The sequence below is a fragment of the Phalangium opilio genome, unplaced genomic scaffold (genome assembly GCF_054372755.1).
Source record: "Phalangium opilio isolate 3A_F unplaced genomic scaffold, DU_Popi_V2 ptg000017l_1, whole genome shotgun sequence".
Taxonomy (NCBI): domain Eukaryota; kingdom Metazoa; phylum Arthropoda; class Arachnida; order Opiliones; family Phalangiidae; genus Phalangium; species Phalangium opilio.
Genome location: NW_028324151.1, coordinates 4,335,136 through 4,355,435, shown reverse-complemented (window position 1 = coordinate 4,355,435; position 20,300 = coordinate 4,335,136). Strand labels below are relative to the sequence as shown.

The window sequence follows — 20,300 nt, the reverse complement described above, 5'->3', positions numbered from 1 at the left end:
TTAATTAACTTCATATATAAAAAAGGCTCTACTAGCTAGCTAGTACTTTTAAAAACCGAATTTCCCTCAAAATTTCTAACCCTTGGCACTAGGGGTCATATGACGCGTCACTCACTCTATTCAGAGTCTTCAAATGGTCCATCCAAGTGATAGGAATTATTTTCTTCATTTTCCAATAAAATTCTCAATATCAGAAATCAGTAGGAATGATTCTTACTTGACCTTCAACACCCATCCATATCCTCCCAATAAAAAGGCGCAAAGAATGCGTTGATCGTTTCCGGAACAGTGTCCCTGCCGCCACACAGAGGTCAAGAAAGCCGGCGAGAATCCACCCAAGGAGGATGGCTATAGAACAACAAATGACTTTGTCGGTGAAGGACTGAGAGAGGAGGGAATCGAAGGCAGCCAAGATACCACCGAGTGGAAAAAGAAAAGGAAAAAAGAAGAGCTAAATTGGTCCCAGGCGATCTTCGTTTTAAAAGCAAGGGAGGCGCTAAGATTTATACTTTATAACGGAATTTTGCCGCGGCGAGAGGACGACGCCATTAGGACCGGGGGATCGACCCCTTCCTTATTCCTATATATGTATGTATATATACGTACCAAGGCTGTCAAAAAGCGGGCTAACCGAGTACGAATGGTCAGGGCCAAAAGACCGTTTTGTCTTAAAGACATTGCTTCGGGAAACTTGCTTTATGTACAGGGTGCTTCATCCTATGGTATTGTGGAAAAGAAAGTCCGGTATCGGTACAGGATGTTATTAAAATGGTGATAGAAATTTCGAAGTTTTAAATGGCGGCGCCCCATCCCATCCCTAAAACTTTCTAATCATAAGTTCTAAACGGGGTCCTTTATTGCAAAATGTCATCTCGACTCAAAACCCCCAATAGAACTGATTTTATTTCGGTTCTACCACGTGACCCTTGTAGGTCCGTAACACCCTGTAGATAATACTCAAGATCCCCTGGTTAGCTTTCCCACAATAATGCCATACCATACGAGGCACTCGGGAATTCCTTCAGTGTCTGAGGTAATTGGGAACCCGGCACTCTTTCAGTCTCTATCTATATCTACAAGAGGAGGAGCGGAGTATGGCTTGCTTTTGTTTCATTAGGACTGTTCATTGGAGCCCATGGAAGGTTTTTAACACCAAAAGGAATATCTGTTAACGTCAGGTTTCCACTTGGACTTTGTGTATAGAGTTTCCTGGGTGAAATGAATTACGTACGAGGTTACTTCTTCTTCTTGCCCTTTTTGGGTGGACTTGTTCGGTCAAAGTTAAAGATGGGAGCCACTAACAAGGGTACGCCGTTAGCTTATGGCGGTGCCCTTGAAAATGCCTTCAGTAAATCCAGTACTACTACTACTACACTCTTTACTTCTTCGACTGCTTAAATGCATTCCCAAGAATCGTACCCCTAAATTATGCCTTCAATGGTTTTAGATTGGTGTATATACCACTGCCAGGGGAACAGTTTCTTTAGTGCGTACCACACTATGTATTCTTGGAAACCATAAGATGTTTTTAGGGAAAACAACGCGAATTTTACCTTTCAAATTAAAAAAGAGAGTTGATGAAGTAATTTACATAAGTACCTCTAAAAGTTTCGCATTTTTCTATTATTATTAGTTTAAGTGTTGAAATTTCTAAAATTCTTGTAGATGGTAAGATTTGTAATATGAACAATCTTTAAGTATCCCCCTGATGTTTCTTAAGTTAGTTAACTGGAGTATTTTTAAATACGGTTAGATTATAATTAGGTAGGTCTTTAAAATGTGTTTCAAACTTACTTACCCAAAACTTTAAGACATCAACATTTATTCCTTATTTCGGATTATTTCCACTTGTGGTTTCTCTTTTCATACAAGTCTTGATAACAAACAGTTCATAGCAATCCACAACCACATGATCTTAAACGCCTCTAAAATTGAAACAAAACAACCTTCGCATTAAAATTTGATTACAGGTCAAATTCTTATTAAAACTCTCTAATAAAACCTTCACGATACAATTACAATTCCCAAGCCTAAAATTAAACATTACGTTCCAAATAATCACTACACCATAAACGGAAATGTCAATTAGTTATAATTATTTTTTATTTTAGAATAATTAATGTCAGTAAATGTCAAAACGTTAAGCCTAATTGTTAATATCCAATTATATCCGCAAAATTGCATTAAGGTTTTGAAGGATATATATTAATAATATTAATTTAGATTAAATTAAACCACTGTCTATATATGATATATATAAACTTATTCATCCTTATTAGATCTAAAATAAATCGAAATGAAGTGAAATATAAATCCACTCGCAGTATACTCTTTATACATCAAAGCATAAGTTTATAAGATAAGTTTGTCACTGGTAACTTAGAAACTGGAGCTTGTCATGAAGTGATTGAAGTAGGTCATAGATTCAAGGTAAAGCGAAGACGCCTGGTGAGGCGCTGTCAAAGGCTTAGTAATGCAGACTAAATAGGACCTAGATCGAAGTCCTAGCTGCAAAATTAATTAACCACCGAGTGTAGGACTTCAATTGACTCGCTTCCGTCGTTCTCGAACTAGTTATCTCGAGCTGTAAGCAACTCTCTAGCATAGCATTACGAAGTATAGGAAGTGTCATAAACTTATGATCAAAGTAACTTAGAAACAAATAGGCTTCTGAACGTTGCATACCAAGATTGAACCGCAAAGCGTATAACGTTTGTCGCTAAAATCTTCCCTTTGGGGAATATAATTGAAATTCAATTACGAAGATAAATTATATCATTTGCACGCGCCGCGAAATACGTATAAGATCAAATTTCACGAATTGAAGACGTGTAGTATAGTACACAAATAGACTGTTTTGACACACAATTAGAGCCATTTCCTGTCAGCCCTTTGTTTAGTTTACCATTTGTCAAAGGTGGGAAAGCGCGTGCCAAACGCAGACTCGAGCTCGCGCTGAAATGAGCCGTGTTCAAAGAGGACAAAGACATCGGTCAAACAGAAGGGATACTTACTCAAGAGTTGCTTGCAAGGGGATCAAAATTATCATCGAAAAGTTTTTTTTTTGCTTTTTCTATCGGTTAATAGACCATTTCGATGTAACTAAACGGGGTAAAACTTCGCCTTCCATCTCTCATTTTGGCGCCTGCGCTGTAGTCTCTTTGTATCATGATAGTGGGCAAAGAAGGCAATGTATCAACCCCCTTGGATGTCCCTGCCGACAAGGCTTAAAAATACAGTATCTGGCTGACTTGTGTAACGGCAAAATTTAGAGGTTTGTTTACAGTCGTACAAAGAACTTTGAAGTTTCGAATTTAATTGAAAGATTTGAGTGAAGAGCCCCTCGCGGGGGGTTAAGCCCCTTGGGAAATACTTTGAGTATTAATTAAAACGTTCCGGGAAAACTGTCGATAAGGCGAGGGCTTTTAAACAATTTTGTAGCCAAGGGTAACGAGGAGGGGACTCTATGATGTCACAGTGTTGCCTTAAAGGCCGAGATCTATGCAAACCCTAAAGGAGAGATGGATGGAGTGGTAACTAAAGAGGGAAAGACACTGGGGTAAAACCTTAAGCACCATCTCGCTTTTTGGCACCTGCGCTGTGGTCTTTTCGCATCATGAGAGTGCGCAGAGATGAAAATGTATGTTCCGATACTGAGATTTCTCTACTGCCTAAATTACATCAAAATAGTTTATTGATTATCTAACAGTTCACCTAGAGGGCGCTCCTTTCGCAACTATATGTTTTCAGTTATCTTAAGTTTGCACCCCATGGTATCTTACCCTCTTATTTACACTAAGTGCTTTATAGAGCGTCAATATCTTTGTTCCCTTCAGTTCAGTTCACCTCCAACACTTTTTGAGTTTGGATCTCGTCCTTTAATTTCGAGAAAATGGCGCGAAAAGCCGTATTAAGGTATTTAAGCCTTTTTCCAACGCGCTCTCGTGCGTCCATACATATATATAATCATTCCGTATTAATGAAGCCGACGACACAACCGAGCTAGCTTTGATTATAACGTTGATGGGAGAGTGCGTTCCAGCACCGCGGTCTAAACCTCATTTTAACTGATTTTCTCCTATAGTCTCTTGTCAGTGGTATAAAAAGCGTTGACAACTCCGTAGGGGATTAATATAAAGTGACACGGATTGTAAAGAGGACAAAATGTATACAAACGTACCGGTTCTTAATTGTCTAAACCTTGAAACAGCTTTAGTGTCGACAGAAAGGCTAACAACACACTAAAGGGTTTCGCGATATGGAAAATGGTTGAGGATTAAATCATGAGGAGCGCCTCGCCTCGCCCAACTGACGGATTAACTTAGCACGGGAAATGAGTACCTTCGTAGCTACCTATTGTCATTTAAGCAAGCGGTAATGGCTGATAAAACGTTTTCAAAATTATGGTGGTAGGATTAAAATTTTCGAGGGTAAAATTATGTCTTTTCTTTTCTTGCTTTTAAATTGTGGTTGGGGCTATAGCAACAGGAGGGAGTTTTAAAATGACAGAGAGTGTTCTGGAGTGAACTAGAATTTTATAGAGTGGTACTGAGAGGGGCGGAGCCACGGGGACGTGTGTCAATATTGGTATAGAGAGCTTTCAGTTGCAGGAGGAGCTGAGTCACTCTCGTGACATAATTTACGCTCCCATATTGGTGGGTTTAAACTGCAGGAATGAAGCCGAGACCACCCAATATGGCTACCAGAACAGCCAAGTAAGACTTGGGAGGATGTGACGTACTACCATCCCATCTGAAAGCTCTCTATAATCTAAATTCTATGGCCTAAGCTAGCTGACGACTTCCAATATGGTTGCCAAAAGCGAGGTAAGAGATACGAGGGTGTGACGTCACGAGATAGTTCGTGGTAGCAGACTATACCGCCAGCCTAAACTTCCACAGTTTTGGAGAAAGGGGATTGAATTGGTTCCTTGTTGTCACGTGGGTTACTGTTTGTATATTAAGTTTAATATGGCGCCCTCTCTCCAACACAAAATGCACTATTTTACAATGGCTTTAAGTAAACCAATCTAATCTAATTAAACATTTAATTTTAATTTTAAACTAAATTAAAAATTAAATTCGATATTAGTAATGTTTCCTTTCAAGTACCTTCACGAGATTACATCGCTCTCAGACACACAAAGAGAGAACTAACTATCCATGCACATTTCAAATTTGAAAAGGGGCCCTAGTTTAATGAAAAATGGTAATTTTTCCGTTGGGGCTTCAATTAATGATTGCTGTTCCGTTTTAAAAGGCTTTCATTTAAACCTCTCCCTCCCCTAGAATTCGCTAGGTCGCACCACCTACAAAATTTTATCGTACTAGATAAATGGGCTTCGATATTAAAGCTTTTAAAGCTCCCCCTAGAACCTACTACTACTAGCCGCTCTTCCAATTGAGTAGATGAAAAATTCCTTTCATTTTTAAAATACGATCTAAATTGGAGCGATTAATTATCGGTGTTTCGTGGGAAACAAGTCCAAGTTCTTTTAATTTTCTTGATTTGCAAAAATTGTTTTCAAATCGTGATGTGGAAGTTTCACATTTATTTAAATTGTCTAGACTTATTTTTGGTTATTTGAGGTTTGGATATTGGTATGTGCATAAGTTCTTAAGATTTGTTCCATAAGTTTGTCACTGGCTTCTAAGAGCTTGTCATCAGGGATAGATTTAATTTGAGAAGTAGGAATGGAGAACAGAGTAATCTTGGCGCGCGTGAAAGTCCCGGACCCCTTTCCATGGGACGGATGGGGTATGAAAGAAGAGGCGGGTCATAGCGACAGAGGTAAAAAGGAGTTACGTATTTTTCGCTGTCCCCGTCAGCAACGTCATCAAAACGTAGTTTAAATGAGCCTATAAGATAATTTAAACTTTTCCTTACGTGTTGGAGGGAGGGGCTCTATACTGCGCTATGAGTCGGACTGAAGTCAATACTAACCGTTCTCCATTCCTACTTCTAAAATTAAATCAATCCCTGTTGTCAATGAAGTGAAGTAGGTCATAGATTCTGGTAGAGCGACGCCTGATGAGGAACTGACACAGATGTAGATGTAAATTTGTCTGTTATTGGACTATGTTACAGAATTCTATCGAAAATAACATAATTCAATGTACTCTTTTTGAAAAATTTAAATATCTTAATTCTCCGTATTTTTTTTTTTTTTTTGGAAGTTTGAATCTCTTGCCATAAGCTTTATCTAAATCCTTTCTTTCTTACTTTCTCTTAAGAAAAAATAAAGTTGTTTTGAAAAAATCTTCGATTACTAAGGTTGAAAGTCCGTTATATCCCGTTTAAACTTTTCCATTGGCAAATATAAGCAAATAAAAAGAAAATCCCCCAAGTATAGTTCTTATATACATACATGTATACATATTTACAAGCACTTTTTATTCGATGATGTATTTGTTTATCGGTAAAAGCACTTGGACACTCAAAAAGATATTCGGGATTTTCTTTTCTTCGAAATCGTATCAGAAAAAGAAGAAATATTCAGAAGAGGTTGCTAAAAAATAAAAAATAAAAATACAATTTCGAAATTGTGAACCCCAGTAGAGTAGTACAGAAAAAGAAAAAGATTTCATTTTTTCGTATCCACTTAACCTCTGTTTGAATAAATGCACTTAAATTAAGGGACATTAAATAATGGATGGAGGCATTTTTTCGATCGTTGACCTAATAATATTCATTCTTTTTTTTTATTATGGATTTTTATGCCCACTTTTTATGTTATTTGTAAACAACGTACGTAAATACATCTTTGGTTGCATGGTATAAGAGGGAATGTTTTAACTGAATATACCTAGACCTTTTCGATGTAAAAAAGAGGTAGGCAATCCTCAGTATCGGGATATACAAGCGGGGTTGATAGAAAATTGCTACCAAAGCAATGATGGAAGGCGGATTTTAAGTTATATCGAAATGGTCTATTGTAGTAAGGTTTTTATCGAATGTATATTGAAAATTTAAAGGGATACATATTTTAATCGAAAAAGCGTATCAAAATAATGAATATAGCAATTGGAACCATGTTTCTAAGTACAATATTAAAGAAAGTACAAGCAATTAAGTTTTCGTAATGGATGGCACTACGCGTTAGGCTTTCCCGCTAAGCACTGGGGAGTTCCCCTATTGGACGCATCGCCTAATACCACCTGACGTGTTCGTCCAATAGGGGTACTCCACTCCTCAGTGCTTCACAGAGAAGCTAAGGACTTTTTATTACCCCGCAAGTTTACTTTAAAATAGATCATAGCAATTCATATTTATCAAAATCAAATTAAAGAAGAAATTAATTAATTAATCTAATATTTTCCTTATTAAAATTTGGAGATCTTCTTTGTTGTAATTATTATCTTCCTTCCGGTCCAGGAATTGATTAGTAATTTAATGAAAGTGCCTTACAAAAAACCTTGGGTCTTTTCATTCGATTCCATTTTTTACGATTTTTGCTATCAAGAGAGCACTTCCCTCTTTGTTTGAACTTCATATAATCTTTTTTGCCTGACATTTGGGGACCCCCAAAAATTTTACTTTTTCTGTCGCGTCATTTCCAACTTTTCAATCATAATAATGACTCGAATCTCTGGGCATCAAATTTCGAGGCTTTACTTTGTGAGTCGGGCCTTGCTTTATTAAGAGTGCTCGATGCTGGTCGGGCTAATATTTTCTCCGTTATAAATTTTTACTCTTTTCTGAAATGGACTTTTTAGGCCTAGGTGCACTTTACATTTTATTTCCTAAAAGATTGGGAGGGTGAAAAGTATTTTTTGATATCAAATTTCATGTGAATATGAGAGTAGGGAAGTTTAGATCAAAACATCTCAGGGGAATATTAGAGAAGATCGTAATTATGTTGATGTGTCATTTAAATATCTTAATTATCTTGAAATATTATTAAAAAATTGCAATTATCTTGAAATATCATTAAAAAAATTGCAATTATCTTGAAATATCATTAAAAAATTGCAATTATCTTGAAATATCATTAAAAATTGCAATTTTCTTGAAATATCATTAAAAAATTGCAATTATCTTGAAATATCATTAAAAAAATTGCAATTATCTTGAAATATCATTAAAAAAATTGCAATTATCTTGAAATATCATTAAAAAAATTGCAATTATCTTGAAATATCATTAAAAAATTGCAATTATCTTGAAATATCATTAAAAAATTGCAATTAACCTCAAATATAAAGTAACACACTTAAAGATTAATTAATTAATAAATAAATACTAAATATCAGCTAGGAAATAGGTTTTGGTAAACTATATCTATACGAACCCTTTATAACTAAAATAAAGCACAGCTCTTTGACTAGAACTATAAGGACATTATCATTTCCACGTTGGTTACGTAACGTTTTAATTCTAATATCAATGATGTCCCCTTGAAAAGTCGACGACTAGTAAGTCAGTCAGTCTATGAGAGAGATTCCCCTCATTTTGCACGCTCCCTTAAACGTTCAACCAGGCATGTTTGAAATACGGGTATATAGACTCTTTGTGGCTTGTAAGGTTTGTAAATATACATTTCTAGAGACCCAAAATTTACTGGGAGCGAGCGCAACGAGCTGGTGAAGTTTATGATTACCTATCTCTTGTTGTTATCTCAACCCTTATTTCATAATAATATTTTATAACCGCCGTTTATTTCGGAGAAATTTAAATAAAATATTTTTAAAAAACAAATACAAAAGAGAGATTCCCCGTTATATTTTCCTCTCGAATGAAATTTCACGCTGTGATTCATTCTTCTTACGTATTCGTAATTTTAAGATTTAAATTATAGGACTTTAAATAAATTCGTAGTTTAATAACTGGATATGCGGGACAAATACCGACCTTAACTGATTTCGTAAGCATTAATAAAAATATATTTAGTTTATACGCAAATGTTATCTTTAATTTCGCTTTTGGTTTCCTTCCTTCAATTCAAATGGGGATAGGAAACCCCTAGAGTTCATCTTTTCCACCAAACCTTCAATGATTATGGAGGTACTTATCTAAATAATGAACCTCAGAAGCTTTTGGAAAATGTTGTTGAAGTAAATAATACACAAAAATAACGATGAGTATTAGTCGATTATAATATACCGGATTATTATTTATGATTATATGACAATATACAAAAGATCTTGTCTGAAGCAGCTAACCATGGAGTATTTATCGAATATTTATTGATTATTTATCGATTATCTAATAATTTTCATCGATAATTTATCTATAATTTATCGAATATTTTATTTTATCGATAATTTATCTAATATTTTTATCGAGTATTTATCGATAATTTATCGAATATTTTATTTTTATCAATTATTTATCTAATATTTTATTTTTATCGAGTATCTATCGATAATTTATCGAATATTTTATTTTTTATCGAGTTTTTATCGATAATTTATCAAATATTTTATTTTTATCAATTATTTATCTAATATTTTATTTTTATCGAGTATTTATCGATAATTTATCGAATATTTACTAACAGTAAAATCGATTATCGGTACGAGTACTTGTATCGATACTCGATCGAGTAACTCGACGATGTAAACGAGAGTTCTCGGCCCGTGACTACTTTGAACAACCCGAAATTCCAACGATATAAAAGAAAAACAATGAAATGAAATTCCTAGCAATTTCCCATAAAGAAAATTGAATAACTAACAATAAATAATTTAGTTAAACAAAATTACAGTAGTTAATGAAAGAGATTCGGGAGAGGGAGATACGGTTCAATTGACATTCAAACATTACGATAAAAACAACAGTGTACCCAAAAGTGTATCAACGCGAAGTTATAAGTAACTAATTCATTCTCGCCCATAAAAAACAGATAGATATAAAATTACAAAAACTTAGCATTTTATTAACTTCGGTTTAATCTATTCTGTACCCAATGTTGCAATGAATCATTAGAATCTGTAGGAGTACTAGAGAATCCAAAACTAGGAAGTATACAGTATACAACGGTTGGAACCTTTATTAACAACACCACGCGCAACTGTTTTAATATTTACCATCCTTGAACGGTACACATTACAACTACAGTTGTCAGTCCCCAACCTATATTGTGAATATCCTTGGAATTTCAGTAATACATGGCCACATCGGAGAAAGAGCGGCGGGAGGTTGCTTTTCAAACGGTTATGGTGTTCTCAAGAGCGTGTCCATAAGCGCTAAACCTCCACGCGCCAAATTTCAGAGACAGCGATGAAAAATAGAGAGCGTACAGTACGTTCCTTGAAATAAATTGCGCCTTTATGCCGCTTATGGTAGAGGAGATAGTGTAGTAGGTACTGCGTATAGTGTCGCGTGCCGTGATGCTCTAACACATTTTTTCCCGCCTTTTCTACCCAAACGAGGAAAGCGCGCGCGTGAATTTCTCCCGCGCTTTTCGCCGAGGTTTATGGTTTCCCCAGCGCGTGCGTATTTATACTTAGCGTTTCATGATTGCTGAGAGTTCGTGACCTTCGTATTTTTCTCAAGCCTCGCGAGAGAGTGGACAATTTGACATCAATTAGTTTTGGCGTGTGATTGTTAATTCGGATTTTGTGACTATATTATTGAACTATATACGTTTATTCTAATTAATACCAATTAAGGTAAGATGAAATTGATATTTTTATCTATATTGACTTCTTTATAATGATGATGGCTTTGATACCGCGATGGTTGTGACGTCACAAGGGCTAAAGTAAACATTATTGGCTTGATTAATTCACGCTTGAAACTAAGATAATCATCATAACCGTGTAATTTTATAAAGGGTACTCGTTATCATTATTTAATTGAATGAGTTACTAATTAGGAAATTAACTACTTGCCTAAATTAAGGGGGAGTTTAATATATAAAACTAATTAAAAATATTCTTATATTAAAGCTTGAGTTAACGCTTAATTTGAATACTGTAAAGGTAATATACGATATACAGTATTTACAAGGACGAGGCATTTAACTTTCGAAATTTTAAAATTTGCATAATTTCTTAATAAGTATATGACATATTTTAATAACTATTAAGGAATTATTATAAATTAAAATTTCACAACCCACGCTGTACACATGCATACTTAAAAGTGTTGTACATGTTGTTAGAACTAAAGGGGGCTAAAAAATTCCTCCCCCTCTCATAGATTTTAACATAAATAATGTAGTGTTGTCAGACTCTGTAATTATGTTAGAAAAATACTGATTCAAACTGAACTACTACTATAGCTTAAATTCTTAATTAACTTTCTTGCTAATTTATTTAAAACACGAAAGTAAAAAGGGAAACCATCCTTTTAAAACATATGCAAAAAATAACCTAGTAACATCCTAAATTTACCAGCCGAGCAGACGCCTTAACTCGTAACAATGTATATATTCTTCAGGGCTGTACGCATAAGTACACATAAACAGTTGATGCAGATTTGTTTGTCTCATTTAAGAAAAAAAAAAACCCGGTAAAAAAACTAAGAAATTTAACTAAATTTAAAGTAAAACTTTTTCTTTCAAATTCTAAGACTATTCTTTTCGTATAGAACGAGGGGCTAATCCGAGGGGGTAGACACTTCAGAACTCGGGTGTACAATATGTTTTGAACTCAATGTACTGTCAAAGCTGAACTGCGAGTTCCGAAGGCTTTGAACTCAATCATTGCACTGTTAAAGGTGAACTCTTTTTGAACTCAGATGTACACAGAAATGCAAAGCGTCGACCCCCTCGGGCTAATCACTCCCCTCAAATTAGTTGAAGAAGTGGCGTTTGCTTCGTTTCTGAATTTAATGAAATAAGTCTATTCCGTTTAGTAACGATCCCCTCGGTATAGACATATCACGCTCTCTTTAAAAAGACTTGAAAGTTTCGCATTCGCACCACGTGACGTAATCTACTGTAGTTCAAACAAAAGTCAGTGCTCAGCTATATTAACTATACACGGCCACGGTTGACGTCCAGACTATAGACTTTGAATTTTACAAACAAGTCAACGCACTTTATTTCTATTATTTCTACCCTTTTCTTTTGTATTCGGTATGCATTTTTAACAATGAACCTTAAGCCTCGGTCTCTACTTTATCCTTCTTTATGAACTTCCCTCTTGCCTGGATGTTACTTGTAAATAGGTCAGAAAAATGTTTGTTAGGATTTTTACAAATTAAAGAAAGAATGAGAGAGTTAGGAAAAAAACACGGATTAACACCAGCGCAATGTTTATCGTGCTGTTTTCAAAATGTTTTTAACATTTTTTTAACACAAACAGGAGTTTTGTCTATTTTAAACCTAAAAGTACATTGAAAGTTTTAGGGCTATACTTTTTATTTTTTGGTTAATTCTTGTTTCGTTACGCGTCGATTGGTTAATATTTTTCTTGATCATTGTTAACAATGAGTGAGAAAATAAGCATTACAAAAGAATAGAGACTAACATCCGGTTGGTTGGTTTGGTTTTGGGGTTTATTTTATGGTTAGGCTTAGATATTATAGAGATTAATTGTGGTGGCTGCGGTTATAATGAATTTTTTTATAATAAGAATTGCAATGTTGGAAATGGGTGATTTTTGCGGTAAATATTGGTTAGGGATGGTATTGGAAATTAAGCTTTCTTAGGTTGTTTACGAGAGATCGTTTCAGGAGAATTTTAAAAAATTATTATTTGTTGATAGAATTTATTTATTTATTTATTTTTTTTGCATTTAGCTTTCGAAGTTAATTTTATGTTCTTAATTAAATTAACCGTATAGTATACCGTCCTAAACTCACTCGTAATGAAATTATAACGATTTAGCCATGGTTAGCTGCGAAAGTAGAGAGTTTAAGAAACTTTCCATAAAGATCTTTGAAGTATAAGGCGTGAGATAAATCATGAGATAACATTTAAATTTTTGTTATTAAAATTAAATTTAACACATACAGGTATTTAATATAACGAATTAACAAGTTGATGTGCCTGTACAATGTCAGTTTCTTAAACCTTCTATAATATAGTACACAAACTACAAAATTTATTAAAAAAAAATCATCAATTTTTATAAATATGGTTTCGGTTCGTTTGAAAATTTCAATTATTTTTATATTAACAGTTTTTTCCTAAGCATTTTTTGCCCTATTGAAAAATTAGGGCTTATTCTCTTTAAATATTAACCCTTGTATTAAATCTTGCACTAGGCCTATACCTTAAAATAAATAATAATAAGAAAGAAACCAGCGAGAGGACAAAACGATGCAGAGCATGGCTGCACAATTTGTAAAATTTATCATTACAATTACTCTACCATACACAAATATAAAGGATTACCCCTTTGAGTACGAAATAAAAAATAAAAAAATATGATTATGAAAGTTGCTCGTAGAACGGAAACATCGTGTAAATCTAGCCAATCTGACCATTAAAAGGACATTACGTGGAAATCTACTGAAAAACGAACAAGTAGAACCTGCATGACATAAGCGCTTTAACAAAAGTAAATAAATCGCGAAGTTATATGCAATGAAATATCCTAAAAATTTTACAATATTCATTCATTCTTCAAAAAAATAAAAAAATTATGGGTTCATACAACTTTTGGAAAACAAATTTCCCTGAGATTTCCAGGTTTTTCCCCATATACTTCCCTGAGTTTTCCAGGTTTTTCCCGTATATGGAGTATCCAATGGATCAAATGTTAACGAAGGAGGGGAGGGGTAAATAGGACTATTACATAATCAAAGGGCAAATTTCCCTGAATTTTATTAAAAATTCTAAATTTCCCTGAGGTCTTTGTCAACTATTTATTTCCCTGATTTTTCCATGTTTTCCCTGTTTTCCAGGTTCGTATGAACCCTGTCTTCCAAATTTGGTCCGTATTCTTTTGGGTTTTAATAACTTCCGAGGTTAATCTACATTGTCCATTTTAACGCTAAGCCTAACCCTGGATATACCTTCCGTCCGGTCATCTGCCCAAGTACAAAATTGTGTCCCTTTAGCGTTTCTAGTCACGCTTTCGAATGTTACTGCCTGAATTTTGATTATCTGTAGAAAAAAAAAGAAATCTAACCTTTCACAGATACATACCAAATCCCAATTCACCTTGACATCGTTGTTAAAGATACAGTTTCAATGGAAAACTATCCGTATCTAGGGACTAGAAACGTTAGGGGACATTGGGAATACCATTTTTTCCCCTTTTTTTGCGCATTTCCATTTCTTCAATCCCGATTTTTGCCGTACGTGTTGCTCTCATTTTGAAAATGCAATAAAAGCAAAAGGCGGGTTTCCAGACTTTTCTATGAGAATTTAGGTTAAGTTTCTTTTACCCTTTTTCTATACTGAATTTTGGAATTGGGATTATTTTTTTTTTTTCACTGTGAGATGCAACTGTACATCGAAGTTACATACACCTAGTAAAATTAGGGTTAATTTAAATATATGGGTTGACACTTTCATTTTTAGTGAAGATTCGAGTTGAAATGATGAATCTCGATATATGTCTACCGTTATATAAAGATAACCTTTATTCAAAATTGCTTGCATTCAAAAACATAGCTTCCAGCTTCCACTGTATTATTAAATCAAGGTAAAAAATATTCGCACGTGCATTAGCGACTTCAATTTTTAACCTTAAGTTTCTACTGTTATTCAAACATAATTTAATAGAAAATTTCTTACATTAAAACAACCCTTATATGTAGTATAAAGTCAAGATAAAAAATATTGGCACGTGCATTAGCGACTTCTCTCAATTTTTCACCCTAAGTTTCTACTGTTATTCAAACATAATTTAATAGAAAATTTCTTATATTAAAACAACCCTTATATGTAGTCTAAATTCAAGATGAAAAATATAAAGCTCGAGATCACGGGGCGCGTGCGTGATATAAATTTTTGACATATATATCATCCCATATGTTTTTTCTCTGTGTGCTTTTTCAAAGACTCTAAAGGTAAAATATACCTATTTGATTTTTTTCTTCTGCCTTTTCCACCCCAATATATTTATAGCATTGATGTAGATTGTGGGAGTAGAAGCAAAAGCGGCGGGTAAGCTAAGCTCGCTTTCGCGGTCACGTCGGCCTTTTATCGTCGCACGAACTTCCCGCAGGTGTCAAAGTTCGACACACTCACGTAGAATATAAATTATATCACGTACGTAACGTAGGATATTAGCCCCCCCGGGGGGAGGGGGGACCGTGCGGATGCTCCATAATTAACAACCTTCGACTCCGTTATATAAAAAGACCCTTGTTAGAAGCCTAAGACGTCTCAGAATGGACTAAAGATAATTTTATTTTAACTAAGAACCGTATTATCATGTTTATTTTTAACTAAAAACGGTAATATCATATTTATTTTTAACTAAAAACGGTAATATCATATTTATTTTTAACTAAAAACGGTAATATCATATTTATTTTTAACTAAAAACGGTAATATCATATTTATTTTTAACTAAAAACGGTAATATCGTATTTATTTTTAACTAAAAACCGTAATATCGTGTTTATTTTTAACTAAAAACCGTAATATCGTGTTTATTTTGAACTAAAAACCGTAATATCGTGTTTATTTTGAACTAAAAACCGTAATATCGTGTTTATTTTTAACTAAAAACCGTAATATCGTGTTAATTTTTAACTAAAAACCGTAATATCGTATTTGTTTTTAACTAAAAACCGTAATATCCTGTTTATTTTTAACTAAAAACCGTAATATCCTATTTATTTTTAACTAAAAACCGTAATATCCTATTTATTTTTAACTAAAAACTGTAATATCATGTTTAGTATCTGTCCCTTCAGTGAATGACTTCCATTTTCGAAATATGTTTTCAAATTAACAAATTAGCACGTTAATTTTCGCATTAAACTCAATTAAAACCTCATTTTAGTCGAATTTAGCGAACAAGACTAATAAAATTAGTTTAATATCTGTCCCTTCAGTGAATTACCTCATTTCCCTACATGTTATATCCCTATAACGCCTGGAATACTACTTTTCCCTGAGCACCGGTGTTGTGCTAGAAAGCCTTTTGACAGGCGTTCTATGGAAAACCAATGTAAACGAGTTACCCCTATAAGCCAGCTTCACTCGCGAGTTCTCCTAGCCTATTTATTTTTAATACCTTTTTGATTAAATATAAATATTTGAAATTCGTTAGTAGAAAGTCTAATTTGGTACGTAATACAAGCCGCGAAATTCAAATTTACCCTTGGCAAATATTGAATCTGTCAAATTAAAATTTTTCCATTCGACTTAAAAGAAGAAATACGAGAAAGAACACAGTGTGGAAGAGATCAGATAGAACATTTATTTTAATTAAACATCGTTGGACGAGTGTTCAATTAGAAATTATTAGTAACATAAGTTTATAAGTTATGTTCCGTTCCATAAGTATGACACTTTCTATAAAAAATGTATGGCGGAAGTTTGCGAATTTTAAGACAAAATAATTGCTTATCTCGTTTGATCTTATCCATACTGTATCGAAACCTCGCATTTCAAGCTCGAGGACAGAATTTCTTAATTTATCCGGCGTCACTATTCCACGGAGCGTGGCCCCTCCCTTCTCACCATCCCACCCCCGTTTTTAATTAAAAATTATTTGAGCAAGAGAAAGTATTAAAATAAAATAGAAAAAAAGGTCCCGAAACGCGACCGCCAAAATCGTGTGACATCGGAAACGAAAATGAAACCTCGCAATATATATATATGTAATACCAAGAGAAAAACTTTAATGTCGTGGACATTTTCCTTGACATTTTCTCTAGAAAATGGAGAAAAGTTTAATTAATTTAGCTCTAATTTAAATTAGAAGCCTCGTGTGTATGGTATTATTGAAAATAACGTTGGGGGGAGGGGTTTAGGGGCTGGTAATTTGTGACCTGAATTACACTAATTTGAAACGAGAAGCGCTCGATCTTAATTCATTAAACCGAATATCATGTTTCAATCCCGGAGGTACTTCCGGTTGAGTCTGATCTACTTGGTTTTATATAATCGAGTAGGATTTGACAAGTAATATCTGGGATTCCCGGAAAAACCCTTGAAAAATCAGGGATTTGGAAACGTAAAATAATAAAAGCGAATTTGAATTACACGTCAAGGAATTCTAATTTTTTTATAGAAGTTAGGCAACTTTATATAATTCACGGTACTTGCTTGCACTTGTCATTTTTAAACGCAAAATTCTGATTTTCTTACATTGAATAAAAGTGGAAAAACTAGTTAGGCACAAGTCATGGAAAAGTCAGGGAATTTTGAACGATAACCAAAGTTATGGAATTTTATATAATTCACGGTACTTGTACTTGTCATTTTTAAACGCAAAATTCTGATTTTTTTGCATTGAATTAAAGTAGAAAAATTGGTTAGGCAAAACCCATGGAAAAGTCAGGGAATTTTGAACGATAACCAAAGTCACGGAATTTTATATAATTTACGTTACTTGTAATAGTCAGTTATAATTGCAAAAATTAAGATTTTTTTTCTAGAAATAAAAGTGGAAAATTTTGTCAGCGAAAACCCATGGAAAAGTCAGGGAATTTTGAAATTATAAAATTAACCAAATCCTTCTTACATTCCTTAATATTTCCAATTAACACTTAGTCCAATATTTTATATGCTCTTTGGAATAAAAAAAAACAAAGTAAAACAACTGCACGAGACCAAATAAAAAAGAAAATGGTCGCTAATGCGCCGACGCAATAAAGTTGTGGCTGTATGCAGTATATAAACTAATATACGATGATATAACCCTTATGGGCAATTGAAAACGGTTCACTAAATTAGCTATTTTAAAAAAGGGGGAATGAAGGAGCCCTTTAAATTGGACATTCCATAAAACGTACTCGGTGCATGTGGTGCATGGTGGTGGAGAAATATACCAACTTGGGTTGGATGGACTGGTGTAGAAAGTTTAGGGGAAAAGGGTCCCCCATTTTATATAAAACATTCTGAATCGTTACGGTCATTTGAATCTAAGAAGAAACCCATGAGAGAGAGAACATACTAAGCTTAAAGCTTATAGTACTCAATTCAATCTGCTTCAGAATGCAGTACTATTTGAAGTTGGTTCATGCCTTTTTCAAACCATTGCAGCACATACAGGGTGTGTTTAAAAAACAATATGGTGGTAGGATCGAAGTACAATGTGATGGGAAAATAATTTTGATTCCAGGGTTTATACAAACCTGGAAAGCTCAGGGAAATTTAGATTTTTTTTTTTTTGTTTTAGTAAAATTCAAGGAAATCAGGGAAATTTCTGAGGTTTGAGTGAAGTTTGATCTGAAGGGGTTGCTTCAACTATAATAAAGAACTCCCATTGTTATTTCTCCATTTATGGGAAAAACCTGATAATCTCAGGGAAATAGTTGACAGAAAACTCAGGGAAATTTAGATTTTTTTTTGGTTTTAGTAAAATTCAGGGAAATTAGGGAAATTTCCGAGGTTTGAGTGAGTTTGCTATGAAGGGTTGCTTCAACTTTTAAAAAGCACTCCAATTGTTATTACTGCATATATGGGAAAAAATCTGGAAATCTCAGGGAAATCGGTTTTCCAAAAGTTGTAACTTCACTGATATTTTATCTGAAGGGAAGCCCTAATTAAGTTACAATGACCCCTTAATTAGCATTATCTTTTAGTTTCTTTAATCATTACTTGTTTATAGTGGTCCTTAATTAGGTCAAAATGGCGATAGAAGTTACACATTTTCGACTCAAAATTGATTTCCCAAAGAACGTCCATCCCACTCACCTTCTTCGATCCTATGATTACCCGGGCCTTTTTTCTTGGAACACCCTGTATTACAAGCCTAATTGCATTCTGGGAAGTGAAGTGAACTCTTAAGTTATTTGCCTCGAGATGTATCCCTCCGCGTAGCTTGAACTTCAGTGCAAATTAAGTCCCGAAATAGTATACATAGAGGGAGTCTTATTGGGCGAGTTATAATCCGGGACTGCAGCCGTGCGTTTTCGTTGTGCATGGTCCCTAACTGCCAACAACCCAAAAACTAAATTTATCCCGAACCTCGTTTAAATTAAATGACGCGGAAATCTAAAATTGTCCCCCTTGGCCCCTCCCCCCATCCCCTCCCACCGCCTTAAATACGACTATTTCTAAACCATTCCATTCTCGACCCTTCACTTCAATATATATACGTCTACGTTGAATTGCCGAGAAATTTAGTATTATCAGAAGTTGATTATAAAGAAGTGATCAAAATATACATTGCAAAAATATTTTTCCACTGTTATTTCAAGGTCAAAGGTCTCGTTATATATTATATGGATTTCGGCTTGTATTATCACATAATTTTAAAGTATTATTTATATATCAATCTTCAAAGGTTAAAAGTTCATATTTGGATCAGTTAAAGGTCAAAGGTGACGCCGCGAATTCTCGTGCATGGGTTTCGGCTTTGTTAAGGCAATTTTTTAAGTATTAAATGTTATTTATATATCAATCTTCAAAGGGTTAAAATTTCATATTTGGATCAATTAAAGGTCAAAGGTGACGCCGCGAACTCTCGTGCATGGGTTTCGGCTTTTGTTAAGGTGATTTTTAAGTATTAAATGTTATTTATATCAATCTTCAAGAGGTTAAAGGTTACCCAATAAATTCTGAAAGACCCTATGCAATTTATTTCGTTTTTGAGATGGTTATAAAGAATCAACAAAAATTCCAATTGAAAGAAACCATTATTGGTCCCTTTAAAGCCAATAAAAGGCTGAAGATATCTTTCTATTCCTATTGCTATATTTTCTATAGGTTGAGTAATAGACTAACTTAGGTTAGGTATCGTTTTAACCCCTTCACTTCATGACCTTCTGTTACGGCTTAAACCCGTGAACATCCTCTAAAAGAATCCCTACAACTAACGAACCCAACTTCAGCGGCAACTGAATTTTACATCAAAAAATACACGCTAAATTAACCTCTAGAGAGAACCGATTTATTAATACGAAGAATAAAGACAAAAAAAAATAAAAAATAAAAAAAGGATTTTTCCATCCTTCTTTAGAACTCCCACGACCAATCTCAACCCGTTAATTAATTATTCATGACAGTGATAATTATTTTCAAATTTTTAAGCCTCAAGGAGACTAGGAAAAATCTTTTGCAATATTAGCAGAGACTCCGCGGTTCTATAAGGAGGAGGCTTGGATAATTTAAAGCGTAAAAACCGTTACCGCATCGAAAGAAAGGTAAAAGTCCAGCCTTTGGTATCCAAGCCCTTCACAGTTTCTTTACATAGATCATAAGATATGTTCCATAAGTATGACACTAGCTATACTTCGTAATGCTACTGAGAGACTTACTAGTTCTAGCAGAA

At 34.2% G+C, this 20,300-nt stretch overlaps 1 long non-coding RNA gene across 4 annotated transcripts in view; it reads right to left on the bottom strand.

Moving 5' to 3' along the window:
• Positions 1-20,300, bottom strand: part of LOC149702584 (uncharacterized) — a 143,405-nt gene that overhangs the window by 21,245 nt on the left and 101,860 nt on the right. For 3 of the 4 annotated variants that reach the window (XR_016381760.1, XR_016381759.1, XR_016381761.1), the window contains exon 1: positions 218-743. This is a non-coding gene — a long non-coding RNA (uncharacterized LOC149702584). Of the gene's footprint in view, positions 1-217; positions 744-1,798; positions 1,926-20,300 lie in introns of those variants that run through there. The other variant, XR_016381758.1, reaches the window with a different exon arrangement.